Here is a 20,370-nt window from a genome sequence, read left to right as displayed (position 1 = left end):
AAAAATCCTAAAATAAATTTCTGGACGTGAGGAATTTATCTATTAATCATATTCAAAAATAATTAACTAAATAGCACTCTCCAATAAAAAATGGCAGCAATTCTTGCGAGCGCTAAAGTTTCTGTTTTTTACAGCAAGATCGCAAAGACTTTCCCCAAGTCTTCCCAAAGGTTCTACTTGGCACAAACACTAATTAAAAGCATGAAAACACATCTAAATAGAGGCTAGATGAATTATTTATTACTAAACAGGAACAAAAAGCAAGGAACAAATATGAAGTTGGGTTGCCTCCCAACAAGCGCTATCGTTTAACGCCCCTAGCTAGGCATGATGATTTCAATGATGCTCACATAAAGGATAAGAATTGAAACATAAAGAGAGCATCATGAAGAATATGACTAGCAGATTTAAGTCTAACCCACTTCCTATTCATAGGGATTTTGTGAGCAAACAACTTATGGGAACAAGAATCAACTTGCAAAGGAGGGAAAAACAAGCATAACTTTGAAACTTTAAGCACATAGAGAGGAAACTTGATATTATTGCAATTCCTACAAGCATATGTTCCTCCCTCATAATAATTTTCAGTAGCATCATGAATGAATTCAACAATATAACCATCACATAAAGAATTGCTTTCATGATCTACAAGCATAGAAAATTTATTACTCTCCACATAAGCAAATTTCTTCTCATGAATAGTAGTGGGAGCAAACTCAACAAAATAACTATCATGTGAGGCATAATCCAATTGAAAATTAAAATCAAGATGACAAGTTTCATGGTTATCATTATTGTTTATAGCATACGTGTCATCACAACAATCATCATAGATAGAAACTTTGTTCACATAATCAATTGGAACCTCTTCCGAAATAGTGGATTCATCACTAAATAAAATCATGACCTCTCCAAATACACTTTCATAATTATCACAATAAGATTCAACACCCTCCAAAATAGTGGGATCATTACTTCCTAAAGTTGACACTCTTCCAAACCCACTTTCATCAATATAATCATCATAAATAGGAGGCATGCTATCATCAAAATAAATTTGCTCATCATAACTTGGGAGACAAAAAATATCATCTTCATCAAACATAGCTTCCCCAAGATTGTGGATTTGCATATCATTAGCATCATGGATATTCAAAGAATTCATACTAACAACATTGCAATCATGCTTATCATTCAAATATTTAGTGCCAAACATTTTAATACATTCTTCTTCTAACACTTTGGCACAATTATCGGAATCCTTATTTTCACGAAAGATATTAAAAAGATGAAGCATATGAGGTATCCTCAATTCCATATTTTGTAGTTTTCTTTTATAGAATAACTAGTGATAAAACAAGAAACTAAAAGATTCTATTGCAAGATCTAAAGATATACCTTCAAGCGCTAACCTCCCCGGCAACGGCGCTAGAAAAGAGCTTGATGTCTACTACACAACCTTCTTCTTGTAGACGTTGTTGGGCCTCCAAGTGTAGAGGTTTGTAGGACAGTAGCAAATTTCCCTCAAGTGGATGACCTAAGGTTTATCAATCCGTGGGAGGCGTAGGATGAAGATGGTCTCTCTCAAGCAACCCTGAAACCAAATAACAAAGAGTCTCTTGTGTCCCCAACACACCCAATACAATGGTAAATTGTATAGGTGCACTAGTTTGGCGAAGGGATGGTGATACAAGTGCAATATGGATAGTAGATAATGGTTTTTGTAATCTGAAAATATAAAAACAGCAAGGTATCAAGTGGTAAAAGTGAGCGTAAATGGTATTGCAATGCTAGGAAACAAGGCCTAGGGTTCATACTTTCACTAGTGCAAGTTCTCTCAACAATAATAACATAATTGGATTAGATAAATATCCCTCAACATGCAACAAAGTGTCTCTCCAAAGTCACTAATAGCGGAGAACAAACGAAAAGATTATGGTAGGGTACGAAAACACCTCAAAGTTATCCTTTCTGATCGATCTCTTCAAGAGTTTGTAGTAAAATAACATGAAGCTATTCTTTCCGTTCAATCTATCATAGAGTTCGTAGTAGAATAACACCTTAATTAAGACACAAATCAACCAAAACCCTAATGTCACCTAGATACTCCAATGTCACCTCAAGTATCCGTGGGTATGATTATACGATATGCATCAACAATCTCAGATTCATCTATTCAACCAACACAAAGAACTTCAAAGAGTGCCCCAAAGTTTCTACCGAAGAGTCAAGACGAAAACGTGTGCCAACCCCTATGCATAAGTTCACGAGGTCACGGAACTCGCAAGTTGATCACCAAAACATACATCAAGTGGATCACGTGGTATCCCATTGTCACCACAGATAAGCACATGCAAGACATACATCAAGTGTTCTCAAATCCTTAAAGACTCAATCCGATAAGAAAACTTCAAAGGGAAAACTCAATCCATTACAAGAGAGTAGGGGGAGAAACATCATAAGATCCAATAATAATAGCAAAGCTCGTGATACATCAAGATCGTACCACCTCAAGAACACGAGAGAGAGAGAGATCAAACACATAGCTACTAGTACATACCGTCAGCCCCGAGGGTGAACTACTCCCTCCTCATCATGGAGAGCGCCGGGATGATGAAGATGGCCACTGGAGAGGGATTCCCCCCTCCGGCAGGGTGCCAGAACGGGTCTAGATTGGTTTTCAGTGGCTACGGAGGCTTCTGGCGGCGGAACTCCTGATCTATCCTGCTCCTCGATGTTTTTAGGGTATATGGACATATATAGGCGAAAGAAGTCGGTTAGGGGAGCCACAAGGGTGGGGGCGTGCCCAAGGGGGTAGGGAGCGCCTCCCTGCCTCATGGCTTCCTCAAAGTTTCCCTGACGTCTACTCCAAGTCTCCTGGATTGCTTCCGTTCCAAAAATAACTCTCCCAAAGGTTTCATTCCGTTTGGACTGCGTTTGATATTCCTTTTCTTCGAAACACTGAAATAGGCAATAAAACAACATTTTGGGTTGGGCCTCTGGTTAATAGGTTAGTCCCAAAAATAGTATAAAAGTGTATAATAAATCCCATAAACATCCAAAATGGTAATATAATAGCATGGAACAATCAAAAATTATAGATACGTTGGAGACGTTTCAAACCCCGACAGTAGTGATGATGATTACGAAGACGAAGCTGGAGCGGATATCATGTAGTCTTCCATCGATCAAAATTTCTAGATGAGCACCATATTATTAGTAGTATTACCCCCATGTATATAGTAGTAGTCCGAGTATTTTGTAACGGTAGCTAGATCGATTGTATGCCCTTGTTTGAATTGATTGGTGTGATATGAATGTGTTTGTCTCATGTGCATATGGGTAGTGCTTTCTCTTTAGACCACATTCTATTCTAATCTCTTCCCTCTAAACCCATCAGATGCCTCCGAGACGTGATCCCGGATTTGTCTTTCCCCCGGAACTCACTCAGTTGATCCAGTAGCCGAATGCCTTGATGCAGCTACTAGTCCAGAACCAAGGCAACAACAACAACAACAACAACAACCCACCGCCACCACCTCCAGTGGACAACCTAGCCCGTTTTCTGAGGTTGCATCCGCCGGTGTTTTCCAGTAGCACCGAGCCGATTGTTGCTGATGACTAGCTATGCAGGATTGGAAGGGAGTTGACCACCGTAGGTTGCACAGATGCTGAGAAGGTGCGCTTTGCCACACACCAACTAGATGGACCCGCAGCCTCATGGCGGGAGAATTACACAGCCACTTTCCCATAGCCAATGTCACATGGGATCAGTTTCAGCAAGCATTCCGCACAGCCCATGTCTCAACAGGAGCGATGAATATGAAGAAGCGTGAGTTTCGCAACTTACGCCAGGGAAACTGTACTCTGGGGCAGTATGTGGATGGGTTTAGCAAGCTAGCCCGCTATGCCCCAGATGATGTGGCCACAGATGCCGCGAAGCAGGAGAAGTTTATGGAAGGGTTGAATGATGAGATGAGCATGCAGTTGATGGTGGCAACATTCACTAACTACCAGGAGTTGGTAGACCGGGCCCTTATGACTGAAAACAAACAGCAGCAGATAGAGAGCCGCAAACGGAAGTATGGACAGGGGAAGTACAATTCTAGAGCTCAGCAGAAGCCTTGGTTTACCCCTAACTCTGGAGGTTACACCCATAACCATGGAGGCCATACTCACAATGGAGGAAGTTGAAAGTGCAACTATCCCTGGGTGGTTTTGGTAATTCCTAACAACATATAGCTCATTGAGCTAACATTATTCCAAGATTAATATTTCAGGAAAAGCTCAATGAATGGCATGGCATGGATGAGGAAAGTGGGTCCCTCAAAATTCTAAGGACAAAAAGTTTGGCTCAAGCTTGACGCTCAAGACTCTACATTTTATATTTTAGTGATCCAAGATAACATTGAGTCTATAGGAAAAGCCAATACTATCAAGGAGGGATGAGGTGTTGCTTAATGGCTTGCTTGCTCAAAGTTCTTAGTGATATGCTCCAAAATCCTCAACTACCTTCCCACATCCACATATGACCTAAACCAAAAGTCAAACTCAGCCCCACCGATTCTTTCTATCCGGCGCCACCGAGTTTCAAATGTCATAGCCACTGCCACAAACCCTAGGCAAATCGGTCTCACCGATAGGGATCTCGGTCTCACCGAGATGGGATTGTAAGATCTATTTCCCTTCGTAACGTTTCGGTCTTACCGAGATGAGCGATTGGTCCCATCGAGATTGCAATGTAAACTCTCTGTTTCCCTTTTGTAACATTTCGGTCTCACCGAGATGAGCGAATCGGTCCCACCGAGTTTACCTAACCAACTCTCTGGTTAGCTTATTACCAAAATTGGTCCCACCGAGTTTGTGTAATCAGTCACACCGAGATTACGTTAAGCCCTAACCCTAACCATATCGGTCCTACCGAGTTGCATCTCAGTCCCACCGAAAATCCTAACGGTCACTAGGTTTGCTGAATCGGCCCGACCGAGTTTAACCATTCGGTCCCACCGACTTTGGCAAATTGTGTGTAACGGTTAGATTCTGTGTGGAGGCTATATATACCCCTCCACCCACTCTTCATTCGTGGAGAGAGCCATCAGAACATACCTACACTTCCAATACACATTTTCTGAGAGATAACCACATACACTTGTGTTGAGGTCAAGATATTGCATTCCAACCATATGAATCTTGATCTCTAGCCTTCCCCAAGTTGCTTTCCACTCAAATCTTCTTTCCACCAAATCCAAATCCTGTGAGAGAGAGAGTTGAGTGTTGGGGAGACTATCATTTGAAGGACAAGAGCAAGGAGTTCATCATCAACACACCATTTGTTACTTCTTGGAGAGTGGTGTCTCCTAGATTGGCTAGGTGTCACTTGGGAGCCTCTGACAAGATTGTGGAGTTGAACCAAGGAGTTTGTAAGGGCAAGGAGATCGCCTACTTTGTGAAGATCTACCGCTAGTGAGGCAAGTCCTTCGTGGGCGACGGCCATGATGGAATAGACAAGGTTGCTTCTTCGTGGACCCTTCGTGGACTCGCGCAACCGTTACCCTCCGTGGGTTGAAGTCTCCATCAACGTGGATGTACGATAGCACCACCTATCGGAACCACGACAAAAACATCCATGTCTCCAATTGCGTTTGAATCCTCCAAACCCTTCCCTTTACATTCTTGAAAGTTGCATGCTTTACTTTCCGCTGCTCATATACTCTTTTGCATGCTTCTTGAATTGTGTGGAGATTGCTTGACTTGTGATAAGATAGCTAAAATCTGCCAAGAACTAAAATTGGGAAAAGGCTAGATTTTTATTTGGTCAAGTAGTCTAATCACCCCCCCTCTAGACATACTTTCGATCCTACAGAAGTTCACATAACCACAGTGGCCCCAAGAATGGAAACAGGAATGGAGGAAGCAACAGCCAAAACCATTCCAACCCCTCTACACCCGCCAAGAAGGACCTAAGTCACATTACTTGTTTCAAGTGTGGGAAGACTGGACACTACGCCACCGAGTGTTCTGAAGCCAAGAAAGGTAATGGCAATGGAAGTTCAGGGAAGAAGCCCAATACTTTCACCACAGGTCAGGTGAACCACATCAACGTGGAAGAAGTTGAAGATCAGCCTGACGCTGTGATTGGTAAGTTTTTGGTTAAGTCATTTACTGCTCTCGTTCTTTTTGATACTGGTGCATCGCATTCATACATATCAAGGGGATTTGTGGACAAGTTTAAGTTACCCACCTTAGCCCTTAGGTCACCCATGCTAGTAAGCTCACCAAGAGTAGAGTATATGGCCAGCCGATGGTGCGATCGGTTACCCTTAACCATTGGTAGCCATGGTTTCCCCTCAGACCTAATAATTTTGGAGTCACAAGGATTGGATATAATTCTAGGCATGGATTGGCTATCGAAGTATGGAGGGAACATTGACTGTGCTAGTAAGTCAATTCTGCTCACCACCCTGGAGGGAAAAATGATCAAGTATGTATCCAGGCATGCGCCAAGGAGGACCTAAGTAAATTCCCTCTCAGGAGTTGTTCAAGAGGAAGTGCCTGTAGTAAAGGATTACCCAAATGTATTTCCAGAGGAACTACCAGGCATGCCACCGGATCGAGACATTGAGTTTTTGATAGATCTGTTGCCAGGCACCGGACCAATATCGAAGGGACCATACCGGATGCCCGCAAATGATGTGGAGGAAATCAAGAAGTAGATTAAGGAGTTATTGGAGAAAGGTTACATTCGACGAAGTTCGTCATCGTGGGGAGCCCCAGTGCTCTTGGTTGAGAAGAAGGATGGATCTTTGATAATGGTTGTTGATTACCGTGCATTGAATAAAGTGATGATCAAGAACAAGTACCCACTACCGATGATCAACGACTTGTTTGACCAGCTGCAAGGAGCTAAAGTATTATCCAAGATTGATCTGCGATCAGGATACAACCAGCTGAAGATCCGAGAAAATGATATACCTAAGACAGCTTTTACCACAAGGTACGGGCTATATGAGTATACGGTTATGTCATTTGGATTGACAAATGCCCCTGCCTATTTCATGAGCATGATGAACAAGGTGTTTATGGAGTTCTTGGATAAGTTTGTCGTGGTGTTCACTGACGATATTTTGGTATACTCTAAGAATGAAGAGGAACACAAGGAGCATTTGCGTTTAGTTCTCGAGAAGCTCAGAGAACATCAATTGTATGCCAAATTTAGTAAATGTGAGTTTTGGTTGAAGGAAGTTGGATTCCTTGGACATGTTATATCAGGAGAAGGTATAGAAGTAGTCCCCACCATGGTCCAGTCAGTCACTGATTGGCTAGCACCCACCTCAGTTGAAGAAATCCGTAGTTTTCTAGGACTCATGGGATATTATCGGAGATTCATTGAAAATTTCTCCAATATTGCGAAGCCCATGACGGAGTTGTTGATGAAGGACACTAAGTTACAAATGGACAGATGAATGTGAGGCAAGTTTTCAAGAGTTGAAGAAACGTTTGATTACAGCCCCAATGCTGATTCTGCCAAATATACGTAAGGATTTCCAAGTGTATTGCGATGCTTCTCGCTTAGGACTTGGAGGTGTACTTATGCAAGACGTAAGAGTTGTTTCATATGCCTCATGACAGCTTCGACCGCATGAGTTGAATTATGCCACGCATGATTTGGAGTTAGCAGCCGTAGTGCATGTGCTCAAGACCTGGAGACATTTCCTTATTGGAAACCGTTGTGATGTGTACATGAAGAAGGAGTTGAATTTCAGACAAAGGAGATGGTTGGAGCTTAAAAAGGATTATGATATGAAGCTACACTATCATCCAGGAAAGGCCAATGTCGTAGCAGACACTTTGAGCCAGAAGAGTTATGCCAATACCCTCGTAAGCGGAGGATTTCCGCAGGAGTTAGTTGACGATCTCAAGGAGCTTCATTTGGAGATAGTTCCAGGAGGTTTTGTTGCAGCAATGGAGGTACACTCAACATTATTGGGGAAGATTCGAGAAGCTCAAAAGGATGATAAGGAGATTGCTGAGATAAGGGAGAAAATGAGCAAAGGAAAACCCAAAGGTTTTCGTGAGGTTGAGCACGACACTTTATGGTTCGAGGACCGCGCTTATGTACACAATAATGCAGAGATCAGGAAGTTAATACTCCAGGAGGCCCATGACTCCCCATACTCGATACACCCCGGAAACACCAAGATGTATTCGGATTTGAAGGAGCGTTTCTGGTGGACTGGTATGAAGAAGGATATTGCCGAGTATGTAGCCGTATGTGATGTATGTCAGAGAGTGAAGGCAGAACATCAGAAGCCAGCAGGATTACTGCAGCCTATGCCGATACCTGAATGGAAGTGGGACAAGCTTGGCATGGATTTCATCACCGGATTGAACAGGACCCGATTGGGATACGATTCAATCTAGGTAGAAGTTGATCGTTTGACAAAGGTAGGCCACTTTATCCCAGTGAAGACCACCTATACAAGTGCGAAGTTGGCCAAGATATATATGACCAGGATTGTATGTCTGCATGGCGTTCCAAGGACCATGTATCAGACAGAGGGACCCAGTTTACTTCGAAGTTTTGGCATCAGTTGCACCAGACTTTGGGTACCAGGCTAGAGTTCAGTACAACCTTTCATCCGCAGATAGATGGACAGACAGAGAGAGTCAACCAGATTCTGGAGGACATGTTGAGAGCTCGTGCGCTAGATTGTGGATCTAGTTGGGATGATAACTTGCCTTATGCGGAGTTCTCATATAACAACAACTATCAAGCTAGTTTGAAGATGGCACCTTTCGAAGCCTTGTATGGAAGAAGGTGCAGGACACTGTTAATGTGGGATGAAGTTGGAGACTACCAGTTACTTGGACCAGATTTGATCAAAGAGTTAGAAGAGAAGGTTAAGTTGATTCGCAACAGACTAAAGGTAGCTCAGTCGAGGCAGAAGAGTTATGCAGATTCAAAACGCAAGGAGGTAGTCTATGAAATCGGAGACAGAGCATATCTTTGTGTGTCACCTCTCCGAGGAGTTAAACGTTTTGGAGTAAAGGGAAAGTTAGCCCCGAGATTTGTAGGATCATATCGAGTTTTGGAACTTATGGGAGAAGTTGCCTACAAGTTGGAGTTACCCGAAGGACTGTCAGGAGTTCATGATGTATTTCACATTTCCTAGTTGAAGAAGTGTCATGCAGAGATGGACGATATTCCTCTTAGAGACATAGTGCCTCTAGAAGCAATTCAGTTGGATAGTGATTTGACCTACGAGGAGAAAATTGTCAAGATTCTCGAGTTTGCCAGCCGAGTTACTCGCAGCAAGGTTATGAAGTTTTGCAAAGTTCAGTGGAGCCACCATACCGATGATGAACCCACCTGGGAACGAGAGGAAGACCTACGGAAAGACCACCCACACCTATTTTCTAGCCAACCCGAATCTCGAGGGCGAGATTCATCTTAAGGGGGGGGGGTTAGGTTTGTAACATCCCAAATTTTCAATTTGGAATGTCATACATAGGACATCATATGCATATCATACTTTATTTGCATCTCATTTGCGATTCTAGAAATCCTAAGCAACTCAAGGACCCACACAGAGAGTTGGGGTTTCACTATTTTCATATTTAATTTTTTTTCTCAAATTTGAAAAAGGATCACTTTTGTTTTATTATTTTTCCCTCCGAAATATTTCCACTGTAAAAATAAAAGAGAGGAGTTAAATTACTTCTCCAAAATAAAGGAAATATTGGAGGAAAAATGTTAAAATGAAATAAATATTTTTATTTGGATTTTTTGCTTGTTTTTGAATTAGAAAAATATGCATTTTTCAAAATTGCATTTTTAGGCCAGAAAAATATTCAGTTTGTTCTAAATATTTTATTTAGATGGTGAAAATTGTTTTTGGCATTTTTTAGAATTTGTTTAAATTTATTTAGGATTTTTCTTTGTTGGAATTTTATTTTTTTAAAAAATAAACGTTTTGCCCGACGGGGCCAATGGCCCAACCGAGCGGGCCGAAGCCCAGCGCCACCGCTGCCTCCGTCGCCGTGAGCGGCATGGACTTCGAGGAGTCTGGCATCCCGCCGCTGCCGCCCGACTTTGGCCGCAAGTTGGAGCCGCCCCCCAGGGCCTTTAAAAGCCGGCCCTCCCCCCAGTCTCCTCTCACCCCGCCGCCCGCAGCTGCCGTCCCGCGCCGCCACCAGCGCTGCCGCCTGCAGCCGCCGCTCGCCACCACCGCCGCTAGCTGCAGCCGCCGCCGTGCCGCTCCACCGCCCACCCGCCGCAGCCGCCGCTCGACGCTGCGCCGACCGCCGCTGCCTCCCATTGCCATCGCCGCCGTTCGGATCCGCGCCGCTCCCGACCGATTTATTTTCGGTTCCTGTCGGTTTATTTCGGTAATCCCTAGATCTAGATCGGTTTTTTATAGCCGGTTTTTCTCGGTTTTCTGCCGGTTCGATCGATGTTTCTCGGTTTAGACCTATTCCGTGAACGTTCGTTCGTTTGCCTCTATTAGCGGACGTTCGTTTGATAGTTTTTTTCCTTTTCTGTTTTATTTTCGCCAGGGACCTATCCGCGATTATTTTTATCCCAGATTAGCCCCTGATCTTCAAACCCTCGTAACTTTTCAACAGTTCGTACAAATCTAGTGAAACCAACGCCAAAATCTTTGTATCAAACCCCTCTTTCTAGTTAATCAACTTGAACATGATTTTGACAATTTAAAATTTGGTTTCAAGCAGATTTGAATTCGAATTTCTTTTGACCGTAGTTTCAGTTCCGTAGCTCCGATTCGTTTGATTCTTTTTGCAAATCGAAGCTCTTCAGTTGAACTATCAGTTTGGACTTCTTATTTGAGTTTTACCCTAGCATCTATGCTTGAGTGCTTATGTATGCTATTGTTTGTTTGTGATCAAATTTCCAGAGTGCGAAGAGTGCTACTACGAGTCCCTAGGGTTTGCAGATCATCAGCAAGGCAAGTAATACTTTGATCATACCTCTTTATCACCCAGTTTTTATGCATTAGTTTCAACCCTCAAACATTGCATGAGTAGGATCTCTTAACATGTGGGTATTGGAAACTAGATGATGAGGTAGAACCTATTGCCCTTTTATTATCAAACCTTGCGAGTTACTTCTACGTTATGCTTATATTGCTATGCTATGCTCGTAGACGTGGATTGGGTTTGAGTGTATTGATACGTCTCCAACGTATCTATAATTTTTGATTGTTCCATGCTATTACATTATCGGTTTGGATGTTTATGTGCTTTATTATACACTTTTATATTATTTTTGGGACTAACCTATTAACTGGAGGCCCAGCCTAGAATTTCTGATTTTTGCCTTTTTCAGAGTTTCGCAGAAAAAGAATATCAAACGGAGTCCAAACGGAATGAAACCTTTAGGAACGTGATTTTCGGAACGAACATGATCCAGGAGACTTGGACCCTACGTCAAGCAACCAATAGGGAATCCACGAGATAGGGGGCGCGCCTACCCCTAGGTGCACCCTCCACCCTCGTGGGCCCCCTGTTGCTCCACCGACGTACTCCTTCCTCCTATATATACCTACGTACCCCAAATGATCAAGGATGGAGCCAAAACCCTAATTCCACCGCCTTAACTTTCTGTATCCACGAGATTCCATCTCGGGGCCCGTTCCGGAGCTCCGCTGGAGGGGGCATCGGTCACGGAGGGCTTCTACATCAACACCATAGCCTCTCCGATGATGTGTGAGTAGTTTACCTCAGACCTTCGGGTATATAGTTATTAGCTTGATGGCTTTTTCTCTCTTTTTGGATCTCAATACAATGTTCTACCCCTCTCTCATGGATATCTATTCGATGTAATCTTCTTTTGCGGTGTGTTTGTTTAGACCGATGAATTGTGGGTTTATGATCAAGTTTATCTATGAACAATATTTGGATCGTCTGAATTCTTTTATGTATGGTTGGTTATCTTTGCAAGTCTCTTCGAATTATCAGTTTGGTTTGGCCTACTAGATTGATCTTTCTTGCAATGGGATAAGTGCTTAGCTTTGGGTTAAATCTTGCGGTGTCCTTTCCTAGCGAAAGTAGGGGCAACAAGGCACGTATTGTATTGTTGCCATCGAGGATAACAAGATGGGGTTTATTTCATATTGCATGAGTTTATCCCTCTACATCATGTTATCTTGCTTAAAGTTTTACTCTATTCTTATGAACTTAATACTCTAGATGCATGCTGGATAGCGTTTGATGTGTGGAGTAATAGTAGTAGATGCAGGCAGGAGTCAGTCTACTTGTCTCGGACGTGATGCCTATATACATGATCATACCTAGATATTCTCATAACTATGCTTAATTCTGTCAATTGCTCAACAGTAATTTGTTCACCCACCGTAAAATACTTCTGCTCTTGAGAGAAGCCACTAGTGAAACCTATGGCCCCCGGGTCTATCTTCCATCATATTAATCTTCTAACACTTAGCTATTTTCATTGCCTTTTATTTTACTTTGCATCTTTATCATAAAAATACCAAAAATATTATCTTATCATATCTATCAGATCTCACTCTCGTAAGTGACCGTGTAGGGATTGACAACCCCTTATCGTGTTGGTTGCGAGGATTTATTTGTTTTGTGTAGGTGCGAGGGACTCGCGCGTAGCCTCCTACTGGATTGATACCTTGGTTCTCAAAAACTGAGGGAAATACTTACGCTACTTTGCTGCATCACCCTTTCCTCTTCAAGGGAAAAACAACGCAGTGCTCAAGAGGTAGCAAGAAGGATTTTTGGCGCCGTTGCCGGGGAGGTCTACGACAAAGTCAACATACCAAGTACCCATCACAAACCCTTATCTCCCGCATTACATTATTTGCCATTTGCCTCTCGTTTTCCTCTCCCCCACTTCACCCTTGCCGTTTTATTCGCCCTCTCTTTTCCGTTCGCCTCTTTTCCTTTTGCTTGTCATTATGTCTGAAATTGGGGAAACTATTGTCAATATGGACAATAGTAACAACATGGAAAATTTTGATGCTCCTGCTGAAGAACCCCCTATCTTACATAAAAAATTCCGAATTGGTAGTGGTAATATTATTGGAAAAGGTGTTATTCAAGATTTCTTTACTTGTGCCAGTGCTTTGCCTTCTATGGGAAGTTCCATTCTTCATAGAACTAGTAGTATTGCGGACGCTATTGTCATGCTTATAGTTGAACTTGAAAGGAAATTTATGCACTTGCACCCTTGCATACAAAGGATTTTCTTAGAATTTTCTAATATAGAGCACTCTACTGTTAAGCATGCCGCTACTATCTTTTTGGCTCAGGACTTCAGATTTATTATAAAAGAAGCCAAAGAAATCTTTGCGCATTATAGGGTGGATGCTGGCCGTCCTCCCATAGAGGCTATCCTCTTTGATCAAGAAGAAATAATGCGTTTTCAATATCTAGACTATGTTGCTTTCAATGAAAACCTTAGAAAAAAGGAACCTACCAATGTTATAATTGATAGAATTTCTGAACTTAATGATGATTTGGCTATTCGAAATAATTAGCTAGGATATTCTCTCGAGTATAGGCTCACAAAGTTCTGCCAAAAAATGCTTATAATGATGAATTGGTTGTGCAATACGAAGGGCCGAAAGAGGAACCTATACCTCCTAATATTGATCTTGGGGACTTTTGTCCCATTAAATTTAGCCTTTTTGATTACTTTTGCTTGCCTCAAAGGAAACTTGCTATTGAACGTAGGGAATATGAAATGATTTTTAATGATCTATCCTATTACTATGGCAATATGTAGATCTATCCTTGCTTTTTATGCCTAGCTAGGGGCGTTAAACGATAGCGCTTGTTGGGAGGCAACCCAATTTTATTTTTATTCCTTGCTTTTTGCTCCTGTTTGTTAAATAATGATTTATCTAGCCTCTGTTTTGTTGTGTTTTTTGTGTTTAATTAGTGTTTGTGCCAAGTAGAACCATTGGGAAGACTTGGGGAAAGTCTTGTTAATCTTGCTGTAAAAAACAGAAACTTTAGCGCTCACGAGAACTGCTGCCATTTTTATTTGGAAAGTTATATTTAGTTAATTATTTTTGAAGATGATTAATAGATAAATTCCTCACTTCCAGAAATTTATTTTAGAATTTTTGGGGTTCCAGATCTTGCGCTATCTACAGATTACTACAGACTGTTCAGTTTTTGACAGATTCTGTTTTTCGTGTGTTGTTTGCTTATTTTGATGAATCTATGGCTAGTAAAATAGTTTATAAACCATAGAGAAGTTGGAATACAGTAGTTTTAACACCAATATAAATAAATAATGAGTTCATTACAATACCTTTAAGTGGTCTTTTGTTTTCTATCGCTAACGGAGCTCATGAGATTTTCTACTTTAAGTTTTGTATTGTGAAGTTTTCATGTTTTGGGTAAGGATTTGATGGATTATGGAACAAGGAGTGGAAAGAGACTAAGCTTGGGGATGACCATGGTACCCCTAAGATAATCTAAGGACACCAAAAAGGCAAAGCTTGGGGATGCCCCGGAAGGCATCCCCTCTTTCGTCTACTTCCATCGGTAACTTTACTTGGAGCTATATTTTTATTTACCACATGATATGTGTTTTGCTTGGAGCCTCTTGTATGATTTGAGTCTTTACGTTTTAGTTTACGACAATCATCTTTGCTGTACACACCTTTTGAGAGAGACACACATGATTCAGAAATTATTAGAATACTCTATCTGCTTCACTTATATCTTTTGAGTTATATAGTTTTGCTCTAGTACTTCACTTATATCTGTTAGAGCACGGTGGTGGATTTGTTTTATAGAAACTATTGATCTCTCGTGCTTCACTTAGATTATTTTGTGAGTCTTAAATATCATGGTAATTTTCTTAAATAATCCTAATATGCTAGGTATTCAAGATTAGTAAAAACTTTCTTATGAGTGTTTTGAATACTAAGAGAAGTTTGATGCTTGATGCTTGTTTTGAGATATGGAGGTAGTGATATTAAAGTTGTGCTAGTTGAGTAGTTGTGAATTTGAGATATACTTGTGTTGAAGTTTGCAAGTCCCGTAGCATGCACATATGGTAAACTTTATGTAACAAATTTGAAACATGAGGTGTTCTTTGATTTTCCTCCTTATGAGTGGCGGTCGGGGATGAGCGATGGTCTTTTCCTACCAATCTACCCCCCTATGAGCATGCACGTAGTGCTTGGTTTTTGTTGACTTGTAGATTTTTGCAATAAGTATGTGAGTTCTTTATGACTAATGTTGAGTCCATGGATTATACACACTCTCACCTTTCCATCATTGCTAGCCTCTTCGGTACCGTGCATTGCCCTTTATCACATTGAGAGTTGGTGCAAAATTTGCCGGTGCATCAAAACCCCGTGATATGATACGCTCTTTCACACATAAGCCTCCTTATATCTTCCTCAAAATAGCCACCATACCTACCTATTATGGCATTTCCATAGCCATTCCGAGATATATTGCCATGCAACTTTCCACCATCCTGTTTATCATGACACATTCATCATTGTCATATTGTTTAGCATGATCATGTAGTTGACACAGTATTTGTGGCAAAGCCACCGTTCATAATTCTTTCATAGTATTTGTGTAAAAGCCACCGTTCATAATTCTTTCATACATGTCACTCTTGGTTCATTGCATATCTCGGTACACCACCGGAGGCATTCATATAGAGTCATACCTTGTTCTAGTATCGAGTTGTAATCATTGAGTTGTAAATAAATAGAAGTGTGATGATCATCATTCAATAGAGCATTGCACCAATTAAAAAAAGAGAAAGGCCAAAAAAGGAAGAAGGCCCAAAAAAATGAAAAGGGACAATGGTACTATCCTTTTTTTCCACACTTGTGCTTCAAAGTAGCACCATGATCTTCATGATAGAGAGTCTCTTGTTTTGTCACTTTCATATACTAGTGGGAATTTTTCATTATAGAACTTGGCTTGTATATAGTCCAACAATGGGCCTCCTCAAGTGCCCTAGGTCTTCGTGAGCAAGCAAGTTGGATGCACTCTGTTCTTATGAACTTAATACTCTAGATGCATGCTGGATAGCGGTCGATGTCTGGAGTAATAGTAGTAGATGCAGGCAGGAGTCGGTCTACTTGTCTCGGACGTGATGCCTATATACATGATCATACCTAGATATTCTCATAACTATGCTCAATTCTGTCAATTGCTCAACAGTAATTTGTTCACCCACCGTAAAATACTTCTGCTCTTGAGAGAAGCCACTAGTGAAACCTATGGCCCCCGGGTCTATCTTCCATCATATTAATCTTCTAACACTTAGCTATTTTCATTGCCTTTTATTTTACTTTGCATCTTTATCATAAAAATACCAAAAATATTATCTTATCATATCTGTCAGATCTCACTCTCGTAAGTGACCGTGTAGGGATTGACAACCCCTTATCGTGTCGGTTGCGAGGATTTATTTGTTTTGTGTAGGTGTGAGGGACTCGCGCGTAGCCTCCTACTGGATTGATACCTTGGTTCTCAAAAACTGAGCTTACGCTACTTTGCTGCATCACCCTTTCCTCTTCAAGGGAAAACCAACGCAGTGCTCAAGAGGTAGCAAGAAGGATTTCTGGCGTCGTTGCTGGGGAGGTCTACGCAAAAGTCAACATACCAAGTACCCATCACAAACCCTTATCTCCTGCATTACATTATTTGCCATTTGCTTCTTGTTTTCCTCTCCCCCACTTCACCCTTGCCGTTTTATTCACCCTCTCTTTTCCGTTTGCCTCTTTTTCCTTTTGCTTGTCGTTATGTCTGAAATTGGGGAAACTATTGTCAATATGGACAATAGTAACAACATGGAAAATTTTGATGCTCCTGCTGAAGAACCGCCTATCTTACATAAAAAAATTCCGAATTGGTAGTGGTAATATTTTTGGAAAAGGGATTATTCAAGATTTCTTTACTTGTGCCGGTGCTTTCCCTTCTATGGGAAGTTCCATTCTTCATAGAACTAGTAGTCTTGCGGACGCTATTGCCATGCTTATAGTTGAACTTGAAAGGCAATTTATGCACTTGCACCCTTGCATACAAAGCATTTTCTTAGAATTTTCTAATATAGAGCACTCTTCTGTTAAGCATGCCGCTACTATCTTTTTGGCTCAGGACGTCAGATTTATTATAAAAGAAGCCAAAGAAATCTTTGCGCATTATAGGGTGGATGCTGGCTGTCCTCCCATAGAGGCTATCCTCTTTGATCAAGAAGAAATAATGCGTTTTCAATCTCTAGACTATGTTGCTTTCAATGAAAACCTTAGAAAAAAGGTCCCTACCAATGTTCTAATTGATAGAATTTCGGAACTTAATGATGATTTGGCTATTCGAAATAAGGAGCTAGGAAATTCTCTCGAGTATAGGCTCACAAAGTTCTGCCAAAAAATGCTTATAATGATGAATTGGTTGTGCAATACGAAGGGCCGAAAGAGGAACCTATACCTCCTAAAATTGATCTTGGGGAATTTTGTCCCATTAAATTTAGCCATTTTGATTACTTTTGCTTGCCTCAAAGGAAACTTGCTGCTGAACGTAGGGAATATGAAATGATTTTTAATGTTCTATCCTATTTCTATGGCAATACGTAGATCTATCCTTGCTTTTTATGCCTAGCTAGGGGCGTTCAACGATAGCACTTGTTGGGAGGCAACCCAATTTTATTTTTATTCCTTGCTTTTTGCTCCTGTTTATTAATAAATGACTTTATCTAGCCTCTGCTTTTGTTGTGCTTTTTGTTTTTAATTAGTATTTGTGCCAAGTAGAACCATTGGGAAGACTTGGGCAAAGTCTTGTTAATCTTGCTGTAAAAAACAGAAACTTTAGCGCTCACGAGAACTGCTGCCATTTTTAGTTGGAAAGTGCTATTTAGTCAATTATTTTTTAAGATGATTAATAGATAAATTCCTCACGTCCATAAATTTATTTTAGAATTTTTGGGGTTCCAGATCTTGCGCTAGCTACAGATTACTACAGACTGTTCTGTTTTTGACAGATTCTGTTTTCGTGTGTTGTTTGCTTATTTTGATGAATCTATGGCTAGTAAAATAGTTTATAAACCATAGAGAAGTTGGAATACAGTAGGTTTAACACCAATATAAATAAAGAATGAGTTCATTACAGTACCTTGAAGTGGTCTTTTGTTTTCTTTCGCTAACGGAGCTCACGAGATTTTCTACTTTAAGTTTTGTGTTGTGAAGTTTTCAAGTTTTGGGTAAGTATTTGATGGATTATGGAGAAGGAGTGGCAAGAGCCTAAGCTTGGGTATGACCATGGCACCCCTAAGATAATCTAAGGACACCAAAAAGCCAAAGCTTGGGGATGCCCCGGAAGGCATCCCCTCTTTCGTCTACTTCCATCGGTAACTTTACTTGGACCTATATTTTTATTTACCACATGATATGTGTTTTGCTTGGAGCGTCTTGTATGATTTGAGTCTTTGCTTTTTAGTTTACCACAATCATATTTTCTGTACACACCTTTTGAGAGAGACACACATGATTCGGAAATTATTAGAATACTATATGTGCTTCACTTATATCTTTTGAGTTATATAGTTTTGCTCTAGTACTTCACTTATATCTTTTAGAGCATGGTGGTGGATTTGTTTTCTAGAAACTATTGATCTCTCATGCTTCACTTAGATTATTTTGTGAGTCTTAAATAGCATGGTAATTTGCTTAAATAATCCTAATATAGATTAGTAAAAACATTCTTATGAGTGTTTTGAATACTAAGAAAAGTTTGATGCTTGATGATTGTTTTGAGATATGGAGGTAGTGATATTAAAGTTGTGCTAGTTGAGTAGTTGTGAATTTGAGAAATACTTGTGTTGAAGTTTTCAAGTCCCGTAGCATGCACGTATGGTAAACGTTATGTAACAAATTTGAAACATGAGGTGTTTTTGATTGTCCTCCTTATGAGTCTTGTATGATTTGGGTCTTTGCTTTTTAGTTTACCACAATCATATTTTCTGTACACACCTTTTGAGAGAGACACACATGATTAGGAAATTAATAGAATACTCTATGTGCTTCACTTATATCTTTTGAGTTATATAGTTTTGCTCTAGTACTTCACTTATATCTTTTAGAGCACGGTGGTGGATTTGTTTTATAGAAACTATTGATCTCTCATGCTTCACTTATATTATTTTGGGAGTCTTAAATAGCATGGCAATTTTCTTAAATAATCCTAATATGCTAGGTATTCAAGATTAGTAAAAACTTCCTTATAAGTGTTTTGAATACTAAGAGAAATTTGATGCTTGATGATTGTTTTGAGATATGGATGTAGTGATATTAAAGTTGTGCTAGTTGAGTAGTTGTGAAATTGGTAAATACTTGTGTTGAAGTTTTCAAGTCCCGTAGCATGCACGTATGGTAAACATTATGTAACAAATTTGAAACATGAGGTGTTCTTTGATTGTCTTCCTTATGGGTGGCGGTCGGGGACGAGCGATGGTCTTTTCCTACCAATCTATCCCCCTAGGAGCATGCGCGTAGTGCTTGGTTTTTGTTGACTTCTAGATTTTTGCAATAAGTATGTGAGTTCTTTATGACTAATGTTGAGTCCATGGATTATACGCACACTCACCTTTCCATCATTGCTAGCCTCTTCGGTACCGTGCATTGCCCTTTCTCACATTGAGAGTTTGTGCAAACTTCGCCGGTGCATCCAAACCCCGTGATATGATACAGCCATAAGCCTCCTTATATCTTCCACAAAACAGCCACCATACCTACCTATTATGGCATTTCCATAGCCATTCTGAGATATATTGCCATGCAACTTTCCACCATCCTGTTTATCATGACACGTTCATTATTGTCATATTGTTTAGCATGATCATGTAGTTGACATAGTATTTGTGGCAAAGCCATCGTTCATAATTCTTTCATAGTATTTGTGGCAAAGCCACCGTTCATAATTCTTTCATACATGTCACTCTTGGTTCATTGCATATCCCGGTACACCGCCGGAGGCATTCATATAGAGTCATACATTGTTCTAGTATCGAGTTGTAATCATTGAGTTGTAAATAAGTAGAAGTGTGATGATCATCATTTAATAGAGCATTGTACCAATTAAAAAAAGAAAAAAAGAAAAAAGAGAAAGGCACCATTGTCATGACACGTTCAACATTGTCATATTTCTTTGCATGATCATGTAGTTGACATCGTATTTGTGTTAAAGGCACCATTCATAATTTTTCATACATGTCACACTTGATTCATTGCATATCCCGGTACACCGCCGGAGTCATTCATATAGAGTCATACCTTGTTCTAGTATCGAGTTGTAATCTTTGAGTTGTAAATAAATAGAAGTGTGATGATCATCATTTAA

This window comes from Triticum urartu, chromosome 7A (assembly GCF_056163025.1).
Source record: "Triticum urartu cultivar PI428250 chromosome 7A, HENAU_Tu73, whole genome shotgun sequence".
NCBI lineage: Eukaryota > Viridiplantae > Streptophyta > Magnoliopsida > Poales > Poaceae > Triticum > Triticum urartu.
The sequence above is the reverse complement of the archived record's forward strand: the minus strand, read 5'-3'. Positions refer to the sequence as shown.